The sequence below is a fragment of the Pyrus communis genome, chromosome 10 (genome assembly GCF_963583255.1).
Source record: "Pyrus communis chromosome 10, drPyrComm1.1, whole genome shotgun sequence".
Classification (NCBI taxonomy): domain Eukaryota; kingdom Viridiplantae; phylum Streptophyta; class Magnoliopsida; order Rosales; family Rosaceae; genus Pyrus; species Pyrus communis.
Window position 1 is genome coordinate 12,942,272 of NC_084812.1, and position 19,260 is coordinate 12,961,531.

The window sequence follows — 19,260 nt, forward strand, 5'->3', positions numbered from 1 at the left end:
CTCGATTTGCTTGTTAAACCTAAAGTGTTTGGACCTGTAACTCCTACTCCTCCACATGTGAAACCTGTAGCCTACAAATGGGTTTTTATTCAGAAACGTAATAAGAAGAATTAAATTATGTGTTTCAAAGCTTGTCATGTTGCGCAAGTCTTCTCACAACGCCCCAGGATTGACTATGATGAAACTTATTCACCTGTTATGGATGTGATTACTTTGCGCTACCTTATCTGTTTGGTAGTTTCTGAAAAAATTAGTATGCAGCTGATGGACATAATAACTGTGTATCTCTATGGGGATCTTGGTACGGAAATTTATATCAAAGTTCCCGAATGACTTACATTGATTGGATCAAATATTTCCAAACCCTGGAACACATTCTCAATATAGCTGAGAAGTTCACTCTACGTTTTGAAGCAATACAGAAGAATGTGGTATAACCGTAAAAGTGAGTATTTGACTAGTCACTGGACTGGTGTTAATGACATCTTCCGTTATCTTAAAGGTGTTACGAATTTGGCCTTGTTTTATCCCTAGCCGCATTCCCTTATCTCTAGTTGATTCTCGCCTTGTTGGTTATACCGACACATAATACTTATTAGATCCGCACAAGGTGCGCTTTCAAACGGGTTATGTCTTTACCATTGGAGGCACCGTAATCTCTTGGAGGTCAACTAAGCAGACCGTAGTTGCCACTTCTTCTAACCATACTGCATTAGCATTTGCAGTAGCTACTGAGATTATGTTGAGTGATGCCATTAATCCCTGTTCCGTTAACGAATGTCGACGTAGAACCGATTGGTCAAGAAACAAGCAATCCAAGTTAAGCTCGATTTTCTTGCAAAATGTAAAGTGTTTGGACCTGTAACTCTTACTCCTCCATATGTGAAGCCTGTTGGCTACAAGTGGGTTTTCATTCGGAAGCGTAATGAGAAGAATCAAATTATGCGTTACAAAGCTCGTCTTGTTGCGCAAAGCTTCTCACAACGCCTTAGGATTGACTATGATGAAACTTATTCACACGTTATCGATGTGATTACTTTTTGCTACCTTATCAGTTTGGTAGTTTCTGATAAACTGAATATGCAGCTGATGGACATAGTAACTGTGTATCTCTGTGAAGATCTTAGTACGAAAATTTACATAAAAGTTCCAGAAAGACTTACATTGATTGGATAAAATATTCCCAAATCCTGGAACACGCTTTCAATTCAACTGAGAAGTTCACTCTACGCCTTGAAGCAATACGGAAGAATGCGGTATAACCGTCTAAGTGAGTATTTGACTAGTCACTGGACTGGTCTTAAAGACATCTTCCGTTGTCTTAAGGGTACTACGGATTTAACCTTGTTTTATCCCTAGCAACACTTCCTTATCTCGAGTTGATTCTCGCCTTGTTGGTTATGCCGACACATGATACTTATCGGATCCGCAAAAGGTACACTTTGAAACGGGTTATGTCTTTACCATTGGAGGCACCGCAATCTCTTGGAGATCAACTAAGCAAACCTTAGTTGCCACTTCCTTTAACCATACTGCATTAGCATATGCAGTAGATACTTAGATTATGTTGAGTGATGCCATTAAACCCCTTTCCGTTGATGAATGTCGACGTAGAAACAATTGGTCAAACTAGAAAAAAACAATCCAAGTTGAACTCGATTTGCTTGTTAAACGTAAAGTGTTTGGATCTGTAACTCCTACTCCTCCACATGTGAAACCCGTTGCCTACAAATGAGTTTTTATTCAGAACCGTAATAAAAGGAATGAAATTATGCGTTTCAAAGCTTGTCATGTTGCGCAAGGCTTCTCACAACGCTCCAGGATTGACTATGATGAAACTTATTCACCCATTATGGATGTGATTACTTTTCGTTACCTTATCTGTTTGGTAGTTTCTGAAAAACTTAGTATGCAGCTGATGGACATAATAACTGTGTACCTCTATGGGGATCTTGGTACCGAAATTTATATCAAAGTGCCTGAAAGACTTACATTGAATGGATCAAATATTTCCAAACCCTAGAACACACTCTCAATTTAGCTGAAAGTTCACTCTGCGCTTTGAAGCAATACAGAAGAATGTGGTATAACCGTCTAAGTGAGTATTTGACTAGTCACTGGACTGGTGTTAAAGACATCTTCCGTTATCTTAAGGGACTACGGATTTAGCCTTGTTCTATCCCTAGCTGCATTCCCTTATCTTGAGTTGATTTTCGCCTTGTTGGTTCTGCCGACACATGATACTTATCGTATCCGCACAAGGTGCGCTTTCAACAGGGTTATGTCTTTACCATTGGAGGCACCGCAGTTTTTTGGAGGTTAACTAAGCGGACCTTAGTTGCCACTTCGTCTAACCATACTGCATTAGCATATGCAGTAGCTATTGAGATTATGTTGAGTGATGCCATTAAACCCCGTTCTGTTGATGAATGTCAACGTAGAACCGATTGGTCAAACTAGAAACAATTAATCTAAGTTGAACTCGATTTGCTTGTGAAACGTAAAATGTTTGGACCTGTAACTCCTACTCCTCCACATGTGAAGCCCATTGGCTACAAGTGGGTTTTCATTCGGAAGCGTAATGAGAAGAATGAAATTATGCGTTACAAAGCTCGTCTTGTTGCGCAAGGCTTCTCACAACACCCCAGGATTGACTATGATGAAACTTATTCACCCGTTATGGATGTAATTGCTTTTTGCTACCTTATTAGTTTGGTAGTTTCCGAAAAACTAAGTATGCAATTGATGGACATAGTAACTGTGTATTTTTATGGGGATCTTAGTACGAAAATATATATCAAAGTTCCCGAAAGACTTACATTGACTGGATCAAATATTTCCAAACCTTGGAACACGCTCTCAATTCAGCTGAGAAGTTCACTTTACGCTTGAAGCAATATGGAAGAATGTTGTATAACTGTCTAAGAGAGTATTTGACCAGTCACTAGACTGGTGTTAAAGACATCTTCCGTCATCTTCAGGGTACTACGGATTTGGCCTTGTTTTATTGCTAGCCGCACTCCTTTATCTCGAGTTGATTCTCGCCTTGTTAGTTATGCCGACACATGATACTTATCGGATCCGCACAAGATGCACTTTCAAATGAGTTATGTCTTTACCATTGGAGGCACTGCAATCTCTTGGAGGTCAACTAAGCAAACCTTAGTTGCCACTTCGTCTAACCATACTGCATTAGCATATGCAGTAGCTACTGAGATTATGTTGAGTGATGCCATTAAACCCCGTTCCGTTGATGAATGTCGACGTAGAACCGATTGGTCAAACTAGAAACAAGCAATCCAAGTTGAACTCAATTTGCTTGCGAAACGTAAAGTGTTTGGACCTGTAACTCCTACTCCGCCACATGTGAAGCTCGTTGGCTACAAATGGATTTTCATTTGGAAGCGTAATGAGAAGAATGAAATTATGCATTACAAAGCTCGTCTTGTTACGCAAGGCTTCTCACAACGCCCCAGGATTGACTATGATGAAACTTATTCACCCGTTATGGATGTGATTACTTTTCGCTACCTTATCAGTTTGGTAATTTTCGAAAAACTGAGTATGCTGCTGATGGATATAGTAACTGTGTATCTCTATGGGGATCTTAGTACGGAAATTTATATCAAAGTTCCTGAAAGACTTACATTAACTTGACCAAATATTTCCAAACCCTGGAACACACTCTCAATTCAGCTGAGAAATTCACTCTACGCTTTGAAGTAATACGGAAGAATGCGGTACAACCGTCTAAGTGAGTATTTGACTTGTGACTGGACTGTTGTTAAAGACATCTTCCATTATCTTAAGGGTATTACGGATTTGGCCTTGCTTTATCCCTAGCCGCACTCCCTTATCTCGAGTTGATTCTCGCCTTATTGGTTATGCTGACACATAATACTTATCAGATCCGCACAAGGTGCACTTTCAAACGGGTTATGTCTTTACCATTGGAGGCACCGCAATCTCTTGGAGGTCAACTAAGCAGACCTTAGTTGCCACTTCGTCTAACCATACTGCATTAGCATATGCAGTAACTACTGAGATTATGTGGAGTGATGCCATTAAACCCCGTTCCGTTGATGAATGTCGACGTAGAACCGATTGGTCAAACTAGAAACAAGCAATCCAAGTTGAACTCGATTTGCTTACGAAACGTAAAGTGTTTGGACCTGTAACTCCTACTCTTCCACATGTGAAGCCTGTTGGCTACAAGTGTGTTTTCATTAGGAAGCGTAATGAGAATAATGAAATTATGCGTTACAAAGCTCGTCATGTTGTGCAAGGCTTCTCACAACGCCCTAGGATTGACTATGATGAAACTTATTCACCTGGTATGGATGTGATTACTTTTCGCTACCTTATTTGTTTGGTTGTTTCTGAAAAACTGAGTATGCAGCTGATGGACATAGTAATTGTGTATCTCTATGGGAATCTTGGTACGAAAATTTATATCAAAGTTCCCGAAAGACTTACATTGACTGGATCAAATATTTCCAAACCCTAGAACACACTCTCAATTCAGTTGAAAAGTTCACTCTACGCTTTGAAGCAATACGGAAGAATGCGGTATAACTGTCTAAGTGAGTATTTGACTAGTCACTGGACTGGTGTTAAAGACATATTCCGTTATCTTAACAGTATTACGGATTTGGCCTTGTTCTATCCCTAGCCGTACTCCCTTATCTCGAGTTGATTCTCGCCTTGTTGGTTATGCCGACACATGATACTTATCGAATCCGCACAAGGTGCGCTCTTATGTCTTTACCATTAGAGGCACCGTAATTTCTTGGAGGTTAACTAAGCAAACCTTAGTTGCCACTTCGTCTAACCATACTGAAATTCTCTCCTTATACGAAGTAACTCGGGAATATTTTTGGTTAAGAGCAATTGTGGGCCATATTTGAAGCTCCTGCGATCTTTACCCTGTCATTGATGTCCCAACAACGGTGTATGAGGATAACGCAGCATGCATCGAACAACTCAAGAAAGGTTACATCAACAACAAGAGCATCAGAAGATTGAAGTCACGCAAATCCGTTCACAAGACAATCTGGTCGACCTTTTCACCAAATCACTACCGAAGGCGATGTTTCAGAAGCTTGTTCAAGGAATTGGTATGCGTGAACTTTCTGAGTTCTAACATTGCTAGTTCTCTTTGGAATTGTGTCAAACTCAAGGGGAGTATCCTAAAGACTACTTGCTTGATCTTAATGTACTCTTTTTCCCTACAATTAGGAGCATTTTTTCCACTAGGTATTTGCTATCTAACGAGGATTTGACGAGGCACCCACCTTGGGTTGATCATATCCCTAATGATGTCCTGTAGACATTTCATTTAACTTTGCATTGCTCACTCATTTTTCCTTAGACTATGGATTTTGTCCCTACTCGGGTTGTTACCATAGCCATAGTGTTTTTTGTGAGACTTACTTATTTCTGCAAGTTCCTACCATATTGAGAATAGCTTGTTCCCAGAATCAACGCCGACGAATCGACTTCCTCAACCTCTACATGATGCCAAATCTACTTGAGTATTTACACACGCAAGGGGTAGTGTTATAAACTTCTTATTTAAGTGTAATTTTGTAAATCCTAGATTAGATTTGATTCTAATTATTCTGTCCTATATGGACTTGTATTCCTTGGAGGAGAAGGATTTCTTCTCTCACTTATTACTATAAATAAATGCACTACATAGGGGGAATAACATACACATTCCTCCACACAATCCTACAAACACATCTCTCTCTATTCTCTCTATGTCGCGGGCCCCCTTCTCATGTCATTTAAATATAGGCCGCAACAAAAATCTTTTTATATAAGAAATTAATGGGTACAAACTTATTCTAATAGTTTTTTTTTTTTTTTTTTTTTTTTTTTTTTTTTTTTTTGGAAATGTTTTGAATTGAAAACTAATTAGAAGTTTTATAAGGGTGTGAGTATTAAAACCCAAAATCAAATTTAATTTTAAAAAAAAAATTATGTAACTGACATGTAAATTCATTAATACATTTATGTTAGGAATTTCGATCAAAATTTAAAAACTAATAAGGAGTCAGCAAACATTAGTAACTAAGAACCAGATACTAATTTTTTTTTTAATTTTAAATTGAACAAATCAAATGAGTGAGAATCAAGGAACAAAAATAAAAATGAAAAAAAAATTATGTATAAAAATCATGTGTCTTTTGTAAAGTGGGGTCAACAGGCAACCTCGATTCATAATATTCTTACATGGCACACCATGTCAATACCCCCGTTACAATAATTAATTCTTACATTATCCCTCTAATAAAGTAATTAGACTATTGGTAATGATCAATTAATCATCAAAACAATAATCCAATTTCAAGTGCTAGCTGTAATTCATGCATGCACCTCCTAAATTTCTAATAGGGTTTCTCTCCAACCCAATTCCCAGGTGGATCATAGTTACATATGACGAGCTCCCCTGCTCCATTGCTGCAAACCTCTCGTGCACAACCCAGACGCTTAGTGTCCTTCCGCACCAATTGTGTATAATGCCCACACATCTGCCTCGGTTTGCAACTATTGGTCTTGTAATCATGGAACAACTTCTCATGTGACCACGAATTCACCGCGAACGTCACTCCCCACGGTTGTTTCCCGCCACCCCAGAAGATGTTCTCCCCATAACGCCTCATCGAGTGTACCATCCTGCAGTCTATGGTCGCTCTCGTTTTCGTGTAAACCCTAGTAACCGCTGCTATTTTTTTGTCCCACTGCAAGGGTGGTAGGCAATTTTCCGTCGTGTGTTGTTGTGAACCTTCAAAAATTCCTGAGGATTCGCTGTCGGAGCATGAAGGATAGGATGATGACAAGCTTTTGCAACCTCAAGACATATGCTAATGCATAGGAAAGTAAATAAAATTGTTACTCTGCTTCCCATTGTTGTTATTGTTCTTTCGAATTATAGGTACCCTTTGCCTCAACTTGTAAGTTGTATAAATAAGCTGATCAGAAGCCCCTCAACGTACTTTGAAATAACATAAAACTGTTAAGTTGTTTTTCTGATTGGTTGTTTCATTGGTTTCCTATATTATATTGGAAAGGTTTTATATAAGGGAAGTGTTAGTGGCACTTCAAAAATCACATTCTACACTCTTTCAAGTGTATTTTTCTTTCTAAATATAGAAAGTTTGGAGTGTAGAATGAGAAATTTGGAGTGCCAATAACAATTCCCTTATCTAATTAGTTTATTAACAATATTAGTGCGTTGTAGCTAATTAACATATTAATGCGTTATAACTTATAACTAATTAACATAATTACATGTTGTCAATTTTAGTTAGTGATTGTTTGAACTTTGAATGTCAATTTATTTTTAATTTTCATATTTTTCTTTGCGGGCTACACCTAGAAGAAAAAAAATATAGGATAGTATTTGTATTCTCTCGTGGGAATGCATTATCTCACCCACTTGTGAATAGCGTATCTTCAACGTAGAAAATTACAATCGAAACCCTTTCAATTTCTCTTAATCTTCATCTGAATATCATCTGCAAAAATCCGTTTGAATTAGAGAATTTAGGGTTTAGGGTTCCCAAGTACACAACCAACCAAGTTGTGGATCTTCTATCATTGGGATCCCCTACCTAATTAGCATCACTAAAAGCTTTGATGTCCAAATCAGTACTAGAATACGACAGACCATAAGTCATAGTAACTTTTAGATACCTAAGGATCCTCTTGACTACAGTATAATGTGAAACCACATAACACTGCATAAAGTGGCACACTTGATGGATTGAGAAGGCTATATCTAGCTTGGTAAAAGTGAGATATTGCAGAGCACACAACACTTCTATAAAGTGCAGGATTGTTGTATGGTTCACCATCATCTTTATGAACCCTATTATAAGGCAGGTAAGGTGTATCACAAGGTTTAGAGTCAACCATTTCTGTTTTAACCAACAAATCATGCACATACTTTAACCAGTTGTAGTTCTAGAAATTTGAATACCCAAAAGATAGTGTAAGGGGCCTAAGTCTTTGATATCAAACTCAGAGGTCAGAGACTTGCTAGAAATTGGGTAGTTCACAAGATCGAAAATGGATGTTGCTTAGACTATTGATCACAATATGGTGTGAGGGAATGAACAAAGAGTGAGTATGGAATTGAATGAATTTAACAGAAAGGGACTTAACAAATACATAGAGATGGAAATAACCTTTCTAGAGGAGTTGTATTCTTTAGGAGAAGTTATAACTTTTCATGTTGAAATACAACTGTTCATATCCTTTACAATTAATTAATTAATTATTTTCTTTATTAATTTATTTCACTACAATCATATGTATATTAGTACACCAATGTTATGGTGTACCTTCACATATGATTATACCTATTGTGAAAACCATGTTATCATAATCATATCCCAACATCTCTTATTGGATTATGATGACATAAATAGTTTCCTATTCTGATTTTTTTCTCACGAGTATTACTCATAAACAAATTTGATAGAACATCAAATATGTGGCTTCTTTACATGGTGAACACCATTCCACTTTATCTGATCACATTTTACTCTTTAGTAAAATAACATCATATCCAAGTAACTAGGAAAAACAATACATATTTGTTTCTCACCAGAATGTTATATAAATTATTTCTTGAAGTCTATAACGACTTTTACATTCAAGACGATTTATTATAACCTGGTTACCTCGCTACTGCCCTCTATCTTTAACCAACCAAGTACTAAAAAATCAGATAGAGTCGCATCTACTTGTCCATGTTTCAAGCTTCCCTGAAACCATACAATGATGCCCGCCGCACGTCTCATACTACAACACATCCAGATATTTTCAAAACCCATTGTAGTCACATGCTTTTTGAATTTTTCCAGAGACATTCCTTTGGTAATCGGATTGGCCACCATCTCTTCGGAGGGTATGTAGTCGATCTTTACCTTTCATCTCTCCACTATATCTTGTATATAGTGATATTTAATATAAATGTGCTTTCTTTTGGAACTATTTGGTCCACTCTTTATCAAAAAGATGGCAGACTTATTATCACAAAACACATTGACGGGCTCTTTAAGTATACCTATATTTAAATTATCTATAAAGCATTTCGCCCATACTGCAGTACTTACCACTATGCTATAAGATATATATTCTGCTTCCATGGTAGACTTTGCAACACAGCCCTGTTTCTTACTTAACCAAGAAACAACCATTCCACCGAACAAGACAATTTTAGCACTTGTTAACTTTCTATCATCCAAGTCGCCTGCGAAACAAAGTTTCATACAATGGGTGTTTTTTAGATATCTAATAATTCTTTTTACTGCCATCCAATGTTGCTTTCTGGGTTGGATTGATATCTACTTAACAATCTAACTGCATGACATATGTAGGTCTTATGCTAGTTATAGCATACATCAAACTTCTAACTGCTTAGGCATACAGAACATTTTTCATATCATTGATGTCTTGCTTCTGTATCAGACACATATTTTTTGAAAGTATCATTCCTTTACAAACATGTGTACTAACTGGCTTGCAATCTGGCATATTAAATCTTTTAAATATGTTATCTAGATAAATAGAGTGTTTTGGCATCTCAATCCCTAGTAATTTGAGTTCCTAGAACATAAGATGCTTCACCCATATCTTTCATTTCAAATTTGGATCCTATATTTGACTTAGTCTTTTCAATAATATATATGGAGTTACTTGCAAGTAAGATGTCATCTACATATAGTGACAACATACAAAAATTATCTTGGCACTCCCATGAATAAACACAATGATCTAATGGATTTATTTTAAAGCCCCTTCCATAATGACTTGGTGGAACCTTAAATACCATTGTCTTGATGATTGTTAACGGCCATACAACGACTTTCTTAATTTGTAAACTTTGTTTTCATGTCCTTTGACATGATATCCTTCGGGTTGAAACATATAGATGTCTTCCTTCAAATCTCCATTTAAGAATGCAATTTTGACATCTAACTGATGAAGTTCTAAATCCATTCTAGCAACAATTGCCATGAGAATCCGAATGGATGTAAACTTCGCAACTGGAGAGTAAGTGTCCACAAAATCTATACTAGGTTTATGAGTATAACCCTTAGCTACAAGTCGAGCCTTATACTTATCCAAGGTACCATCTGATTTGTACTTCTTACGAAGTACCCACTTACAACCGATGAGCTTTCTTCCATTAGGTAGATCAACCAATTTCCAAACTTCATTTTTCTTTATGGAATCTAGTTCTTCATTCATGGCTTGTTGCCATTGTTCAGACTCAAAACTATCCATTGCTTCTTTATAGTTCCTTGGGTCTGGATCTCTCATCGAATGATCTACCTCCTCAAGATTGAAAATAAAGTGATCTTTCAATCTTCAAGATGGTTCCCTCTTTCTTTTACTCCCACTTATTTGATCATTTCTCCCACTATTTATATATTCCATGATAATATCATGATCATTATCCTTGTGTGTGTCATGATCGACATTGTTATGATAACCCATGTTTACGTATCCTACTTGATCATTACTAGTGTCATGATCATGAGGCAAGTCTAAATCAAGATGGAAATCTTGATTATCGTAGGAGAATTTTCTTTTTCCAAATATTCCAATTCTTGTATTGGATGAACCAAATCAGTAGTTTCAATAAAAAAAAAGCATCTTTACTTTCGATCAATCATTTCTCAGGATGGTAAAACCTATATCCGACACCATTATCAAGATATCCTATGAATTTACATTCCAAAGTTTTTGCGTGTAATTTATCACTTGATGGTTTTGGAATGCGGATGTGCATCTTACAACCCTAAACTTTTAAGTTTGATAAATTGGGTTTTCGACCGCACCATAATTCATATTGAGTCAGTGGCTTCACCTTTATATGAACTCTATTCAATATATATGCTGCAATAGATAAAGCTTTACCAAAAAATGTAGAGGTAAATCAACATAAGAAATCATAGATCGCGTCATATCTATTAGACTTTGATTACTTCTTTCTGCAATTCCATTTTGTTGCGGTGTTTAAGGCCTAGTATAATTATGCCTTATACCATTCTCTTTACAGAAATAATCAAAGGCTTCAAATTCTTCACCTCTATCACTATTAAGGGTCTTTATGGATCTTCCAAATTGGTTCTCTACTTTTACCTTGAACTCTTTAAATTTGTCTAAGGCATCAATTTATGCTTCAAGAAGTAGACATATCCATAACAAGAATAATCATCGATGAAAGTCACAAAATATTTCATTCCTCTATGAGTTTTACTTCTCAATGGTCCACATAAATTTGTATGCACTATCTCAAGTAAATTGGTAGAAGTCCAATCTTGAGAAAATGATTTTCTAATCATTTTTTCTTTAATACATGATTCACGTGTATCAAAATCATTTGCATTTACTTGAAGCAACATTCCATTTTTACTCATGCGCAAGGTTCACTAGGCGTTAGTCAGGCAACGAGCTAAGGCTTAGCACCTAGGCAGACTAGGTGGATTTATGTAAATATATTCTATTTCTTGTAAATAAGTGTCAGTTTATACTTCAAATATAAATGATTTCATCATAAATTACAAAATGGAATGACATATATATTATGAAGTATTGGAACATAGTGAAAACATAGAGAACAATCATATAATGTGGGTTCGTTTAAGTCTACAACAAGTCTCTTACAATTTATTGAAAAAAAATAAAATGCAAAATGAAAGTTATCTATTTTCTGTCTAAGTGAATCGCAACCTAGGTGGGTTTGGGCGGGCTAGGCGGTCTAGGGGGCCCCTCAACAGGGCTAGACGCCATTTCTTAATTTCAAACACTTAGGAATTAATCGGGACCGTGGCCGGAGCCGCCTAGCGCCTAGGCGGGGATATTTAGAACAGTGCTCATGCACATCATTTTATTTTTATTTATGTGAAAATGCCATAAATATGACAAATTTTGAATAGTAGAGACAAGGGCATACTCGGAAGAAATGCTTTTATTAATACAAACTGAGTATATATCATCGACTCTTATTCCCCTTACATAAATGTAACCCTTTTTACCAAGGGTGTGCTATCCACACACCTCATTTTACTTCTCACACACCCCTTGATAATTTTTGTCCGTTGATCTTTTTCAATTCATCCGATCCAACGCCCGAAATTCAAAAGATGTGTGAGAAGTAAAATGGGGTGTGTGGATATCACACCCCTTTTACCAATCATGAACCTTGTCTCAACATCTTTCTTTTATAGAACAGAGATAGAGACAAGATTCCTCCCAATATTTGGTGCAAACAGAGCATTTTTAAGCACAATGAAAGATTTACTATTGTTGATCTTGCAATCTCCTTCACCCAAAACATCGACATAAGTATTGTTGCCCATGTACAGCCGATGTTCTCCTAGTGCTTTCTCCTTGTAGTTGATGAAGCAAATTTTGTCCTTGCATATATGACGAGTTGCTTCTGAGTTTATTCACCATTGTCTTTGATCTTCAGCAATGAGTGCTTCGGAGACAGTCAAAATCAGTCCATTAGGATTTTTGTTGTTCTTGAAAAGTTTTGGGCACTTGTACCTATAGTGACCAGTCTCTCCACAGTTGTAACATGCACTTTCCTTTTCTTTGAACTTGTTCTGCTTGTGGTGTCCAAAATTTTTTAAGTCCAGGCACTTGTTATTACTATGTGGCTTGGGCATGTGTTGCTTGTTTTTTCTAAGAATCTTCCACTATGAGGAGGTTGGCTCTGCCTTGTCGAATTTCCTTTTTCCTATAATTTTTACGAACTTCTTCAATATCCATTGTTAATTCCACTTGACCATAAGCCATGGAAGTAACTACATTTTCCTAAGAATTTGGGAGGCTACCAAGAAGAACACTAACTTGCATTTTATCGGAAACTGGATGACCAGCATTGGCTAAGTCTTTTGCCATTACCTCTATTTTAGTAATATGATTGACCATAGAATCAATTTCCTCCATTTTTGTCCCATTGTATTTCTCAAGCAATAACTAAATGTATGTTTGAGATTTAGGGCCATACTTCTTTTCAAGTACATCCATGATTTCTTTGGCTGAATCATATTCTTAATAGAGAGGTATTAATTTATCTTCCATGTAATTGAGAATTGTGGCCTTAGCCAACTCATTATCTTCCACCCATTTCAAAGATTTGTCATGGTTTAAAAGATAAGTGAACATTCTCTTCCATATTCAATAATTAACGTACCTCGGATTTGGAATATTTAGTTGCCATTGCTCAGAAAATTACAAAACAAACACAACACTTAATACAAACTTGAATACGAATACTAATACAAATACTACTAGTGTACTTTTAATTATTACTAGCCACAAATACTAAATGTTCTTAATAAATTAAAGACTAAACAATAAAATAAAAGATACAAACTTATTTATTTTTAGTAGTAGCCGCACACACTCATAGAGGCTTTGTCCAATCAGTGAAAGAAGAGTACTTGTTCAGGCGATCACGTCGATAGAAGACTCGCGAATTTCTTGCTTGTCTACTTGGCCAGGCGTGATCAATTCTTTCACTATTTTGGTGCACAAAGTAGTCTTTTCTCGTCTAGTGGATTCTCTTTCAATTCTCAATGGCCTTGGTCCACTTAAATTTTTTGCAGTTGAAATTTCTCTTTGTGCCAAATCGAGATATATGAAACCGTAACGGATATTATATTGATCCAAATGATTGAACACTCTAATTCTTAGATCTCTAAAATCAAACATTTGCTTCCACTTTTGGTCTTTGCGACTCTGTTTGAATTGAATGGAGCAGCCAAGTTTGTAAAAAAAGGCTGAAGGGGGTTTCTCGAATTAGGCCTGCTAAAAGAGGAGCCCACTTTAGAGGATGTAGGGATTGAACTTACTGGGTTTCTTGCAAGATTGACCTTTTTTTTTTCACACTTTGCTCACTTGCAAAGTCCCTAAATCCAAGAATTTCTTCTTCTTTTCATCTGGGAAAAGATGCCCGCTGGAAAACTTCACGAAAATGACTATTTTTATCACTTTCGTCCCTTTAAAAAGAACTTGGTTCGCACCTTGGCGGATATTCACAAATGGCGGAGACAATTCTTCTTGATGGTAATATTCTGGTTGTGAACTTGATGAATTTGAATGTTAAATTTCTAATTGTTGCTATTCTCTGTCAAACGAAACGGGGTGGGTAAGCAAATTGTTGGGTTAACTCAAGCTTAGGTTCAAACGGGTTGTAGGATGGGATTTCAAACAGGCTATAATGTTTGAATGTTTAGGTATTTTCGTTCATTTTGGATTCTGCAAGAAAATTCTCAAATGCCAATTCTGAACTTTCGATCAAATCAGTTCAATATTTTCCTTACACACCAACATCCTCTTCCCTAATTTCTTCTCAAGTTGAAACTTAATAAGAAAATTGTTGGATTCATTACTTGACAAAGAGGAAGTATCAAATGTAGTTTAAGACGTCCTCGGATGAAAACTAGGCAAATTGTTATGATTCATGAAAACTAGGCTCTAAGGCCAATGCTAGAAATTGGGTCACATGTTTGGAAATGGATGTCGCTTAGACTATCAATCACAATATAGTGTGAAAATATAAACAAAGAGTGAGTATGGAATTGAATGAATCTGACAGAAAGAACTTGACAAATATATAGAGATAGAAGTAACCTTTCTGGAGGAGTTGTATTCTTCAGGGGAAGTTACGACTTTTCACGTTGAAATACAACTGTTCATATCTTTTAGAATTAATTTATTATATTATTTTCTTTATTAATTAACTTACTTATTTCACTACAATCATATGTATATTAGTACATGGTGTACATTCACATATGATTACACATATTGTGAAAACCAAGTTATCATAATTATATTCCAACAACACTGAATAACTTGTTCAATAGCCATAGAGTCACTGCGGTGGTGATGATGATACCATTGCCAAATAGCTATATACGGAGTCCAACCAGTCTGCAAGATCATCTTATTTAATTTCCTGAAAATTGGTTTTGATTAGCGGATACTCAGTGGCCAGTTGAGAAGAGTTCAAGTATAAACAAGACCATCTCCACTCTCGACTAAGCTGACAAAAGCTAACGCAACATATGTTTCTTACCAACACAAGCGGAATGTTTTGTCAGCTGTAGTAGGCCATTATCCTTATGGCCCTTGGTTACTGGTGCATCCTATGACGCTTTAATAGTATTAAAGCAGCTACTACTTTCGCACTAGGATAACAGACAGATGTAACATTCTGTCAATATCATAGCACAACACAGAAAACCACAAAGCAAAAACAACATGCAAAATGAAAAATATGGCTTGTTATTATTACATGATTGTGAGGTTCAAGTAAAGAATACTAAAATTTGTGTTCAGTAATTACTAAATTTTCATAGCTTTTATTTCTATTCAATTTTGATTAGAGGATTAGAATGGTAATTTTCTGGAGTTTTAGTTGACAACCAGGTTCTATTAATATGTAGTTTATACTTGCAACATTTAGTAGAATAGAAAAAAAAAATCAAATTGAAAATCAGATTGACCAATTAATAATAATAGAAGGTATTCCACAACACTTTTATAACAAATTAATTTTTCTCTTCTTGTAATCTATTTACCACTTGAGGCTACAACATATTTTCAGCTTTCATGTCAAATAGTACACTAAATAGTGTATATACACCACATATGCGTAGGAGTTGAAATTCGAATTAAAATTCCAAATGTTTGTTCACTTTCCAATAAATTAACCCCTTGAGTTGACGAATTTATCTTGTAATGCTAGCCAACTGGCTCAATGCTTCTTGAGAAATGTTAAGGAGACTCTCTTAAATGTGAGACTTTCCATAGACTCTCTGCCACCTCTTGTTTTCGGTACAATGTATTATAATGTTCGCAAGAGAGTTGACATTAAACTATCAGATGACAAAGAGTACATGAAGAATCCCACTTTAAGATCTCCTTAGAATTTCTCATTTTTCTTTATTTTGACTAGCAAAATAGGAATTGAATGTGTGGAGGTGGGAGTAGAGAAACATAGTAATGAACCACAAATTATCCAACTTTTTCTAATTGGTTATTATTTAGATTGAATGGTTATCATTATTCTACTAACCAAAGTCCTCCACCAAAATCTTTTGGGTTTTTATCATAAATGATCTCTAAAATTGACCCTCACCATCAAGATGGTCCTTGAAATTGAAAATCAATCAATGTAGTTCCTGAAAATAGGTGTCGTAAATCAATGTGGTCCTTCAGCTATAATTCTGTTAAAATTTCTATTAAGTGCTGATGTGGCACATAAATGGGCCCCATAAGTAATTTATTCTTACAAATGGTCCTTGAAATTGACCCGGGACATCAAAATGGTCATTGAAATTGACCTATGAGATCAAAATGGTCCCTGAAATTGAAAATTGATCAATGCAATCCTACAAGCACCTCTTATCCCAATCCACATTTCTCTACCTCATTCACTCTTTATTCTCTAAAAAAAAAAAAAAAAAAATCAATATACTCATCTTTACACACTTCGACACCCTTCATCGAATTGAACCTGGATCTAGATCACCTTTGGTGACAGCTTGGCCGAGTGGCAATGACTTTTAGGACATCACTGTTAATATTTACGCGATCAACATCCTCACAACCTTAATCTTGGAGAGCTTGTTCAGCGCTTCCCAGATGATATGGTGATGCAAAGAACGAGGTCTGCTTTGAGATAATGAGGTTATACCTGAGGTGCGTCTATTGTTGGTTGAAAACTATTTTCGCACCCCCTTTTAGGCCTTGGTTAAGTCTTGTGTCTTTGAGAATTTATGGAAGGGATTTCTCATTGGAGTAGGCCCTACTATAAGAAGAAAAAAAAATTCATTGTGCAAAAAGGTATTTAGACAACTATTTTAATTAATTATTAAACCCACATCAGCATATAACAAATTTTTTTACAGAATTGCGACATCTATTTTCAAGGACTACATTGATCAATTTTCAATTTCAGGGACTATCTTGATAGTGTGGGTCAATTTGAGGGACAATCTTGATGATGTGGGTCAATTTCAGAGACCATTTAGGATAAAAACCTATAAATCTTGTGGGACTTATTTATGTGCCATATCAGCACTTAACATAATTTTTAACAGAATTGTGACGGAAGGACCATATTGATTTGCGACACCTATTTTCAGGGACTACATTGATTGATTTTCAATTTCATGGACCATCTTGATGGTGAGGGTTAATTTCAGGGACCATTTGTGATAAAACCCCAAATCTTTTTGTTATGGTCACATAAATTATATGGTCACAATTTCCTTAGATCATAAGATCTAAAAGACTGGAATTGTTATGCTGAAATACATAAACAATTTAACTTGAATTGTAAATATAGGAGGTTTTTAACTGTGTGTCAAGGTATTAGATACTCAAGGTCTTTTCAATGTTGGTTGTTCGGTTAAAAACAAACAACTAAGATCAGATGGTTAAAACGTCTAAAATATCCTATACTCTGGAGCACTATAAAATTTTTGGTGAATATAATAGAAGTAAATATCAATGGTAGTGTTGTATTTTTGCAACTCTGCCTTTCAACTAAAACCGTTGTAATTTACTCCTTAACCTCTAAAAAAACCCAAAAGTTTTTGGTCATATGCAATCCTTACAGCCACCTATTTGATCAATAGGCTTCCTAGTCATGTTTTAGGTTTCAGATCACCATATGAAACCCTTAAAGATAGACTAATAAACTTGTCACACTTGAAAGTTTTTGGTTGCACTTGTTTTGTACATGTGCAAACTCAACATCATGACAAATTGGATGCTAGGACAGTCAAATGCGTGTTCATGGGATACTCCTCCACTCAACATGGATACAAATGTTTTAATCCTGTCACTAACAAGTGTGTTGTATCCAGAGATGTTTGCTTTGAGGAAGATACTTCATTCTTTAAAAAGGGTCATACTTCATGTGAGGGGGAGCTTTTGCGTAACTTGTTTCCATTGCCTATATACACTAAGCTTTTAAGTCATGATGATTCTTAAAATGGCAATGATAGTCAAGAGTAAGAAGTCATGTTGGAAACCACAACTTCAACAGTTTCTTAACCCAACTCACAAGGAAATGGTGATCTTGAGGCTACACCTCAACCCTTCACTCACCAACCTTCTCAAGATGTTAGGAGGAATCCGCCTCGAGAAAGGAAGGCTCCTGCCAAGTTTGTAGACTACGTTACTTATGCTTCTAGACATCCCATCTATGAAGTAATAAGTGATCATAGTTTTTCAAATTCTCATGTGGCATTTCTTACTTCAGTCTCCAATCTTGTAGAGCCTAACACTTTTCAAGAAGCTAATCCCATCCCTCACTGGAGGAAAGCCATGTCTGAAGAACTTCAAGCCTTGGAGGAAAATTGTACTTGGAGTATCGGTCAATTACCTCCAGGAAAGAAAGCAGTTGGGAGTCGTTGGGTTTACAAAACTAAACTCAAGATTGATGGCTCAATAGAAAGACACAAAGCTCGACTTATTCCCCACGGTTTCACCTAAACCTTTGGGATTGATTACAAAGAAACCTTTGCTTTAGTGGCAAAAATGAACACAGTGTGTGTGCTACTTTCTGTTGTTGTCAATTGTGGTTGGTCCTTATACCAGATGGATGTTAAAAATGTTTTCCTTCATAGAGAGGTTCATGAGGAAGTTTACATACAAATTCCCCCATGTTACTTTCCAGCAAATAATGGCATGGTGTGCAAATTGCACAAGGCTATCTATGGTTTGAAGCAATCACCAAGAGCTTGGTATGCCGAGCTTAGTTCAGTGTTGGAAAGGGAAGGTTTTCTCAGAAGTAATGTTGATTCTTCCTTGTTTGTACTGGAACCCGTGGGAAGTTAATGGTCCTTATTTATGTAGATGATCTTATTATCACAGGTGACAATGCATCTGAAATTGGAGCCTTGAAAGCCTCCCTACATCAAAACTTTGCCATCAGGGATCTTGGGAAGTTGAAGTATTTTCTTGGCATTGAGATGGCAACCTCTCAACTGGGTTTGTTTCTTAACCAACATAATTATGTCACCCCAATTGACAGTAAACTTAAGCTTACTACTGATGGCGAGGCACTCAAGAATGTCACCTATTATCAAAGATTGGCTGGCAAGCTTATCTTACTATCACCTTGTTTGGACCCAAAATTACACCATCGGCTCGAATGATCAAGGCTGTTGAATGTGTAGAGTTCTAGACCTTCATGGAGTTCTTAAG

General features: G+C 36.3%; 1 pseudogene; it reads right to left on the reverse strand.

Moving 5' to 3' along the window:
- Positions 1-6,392: 6,392 nt before the first annotated feature.
- LOC137747881 (pathogenesis-related protein 1-like) lies at positions 6,393-6,934 on the reverse strand (annotated as a pseudogene).
- Between the last annotated feature and the right edge of the window lie 12,326 nt (positions 6,935-19,260).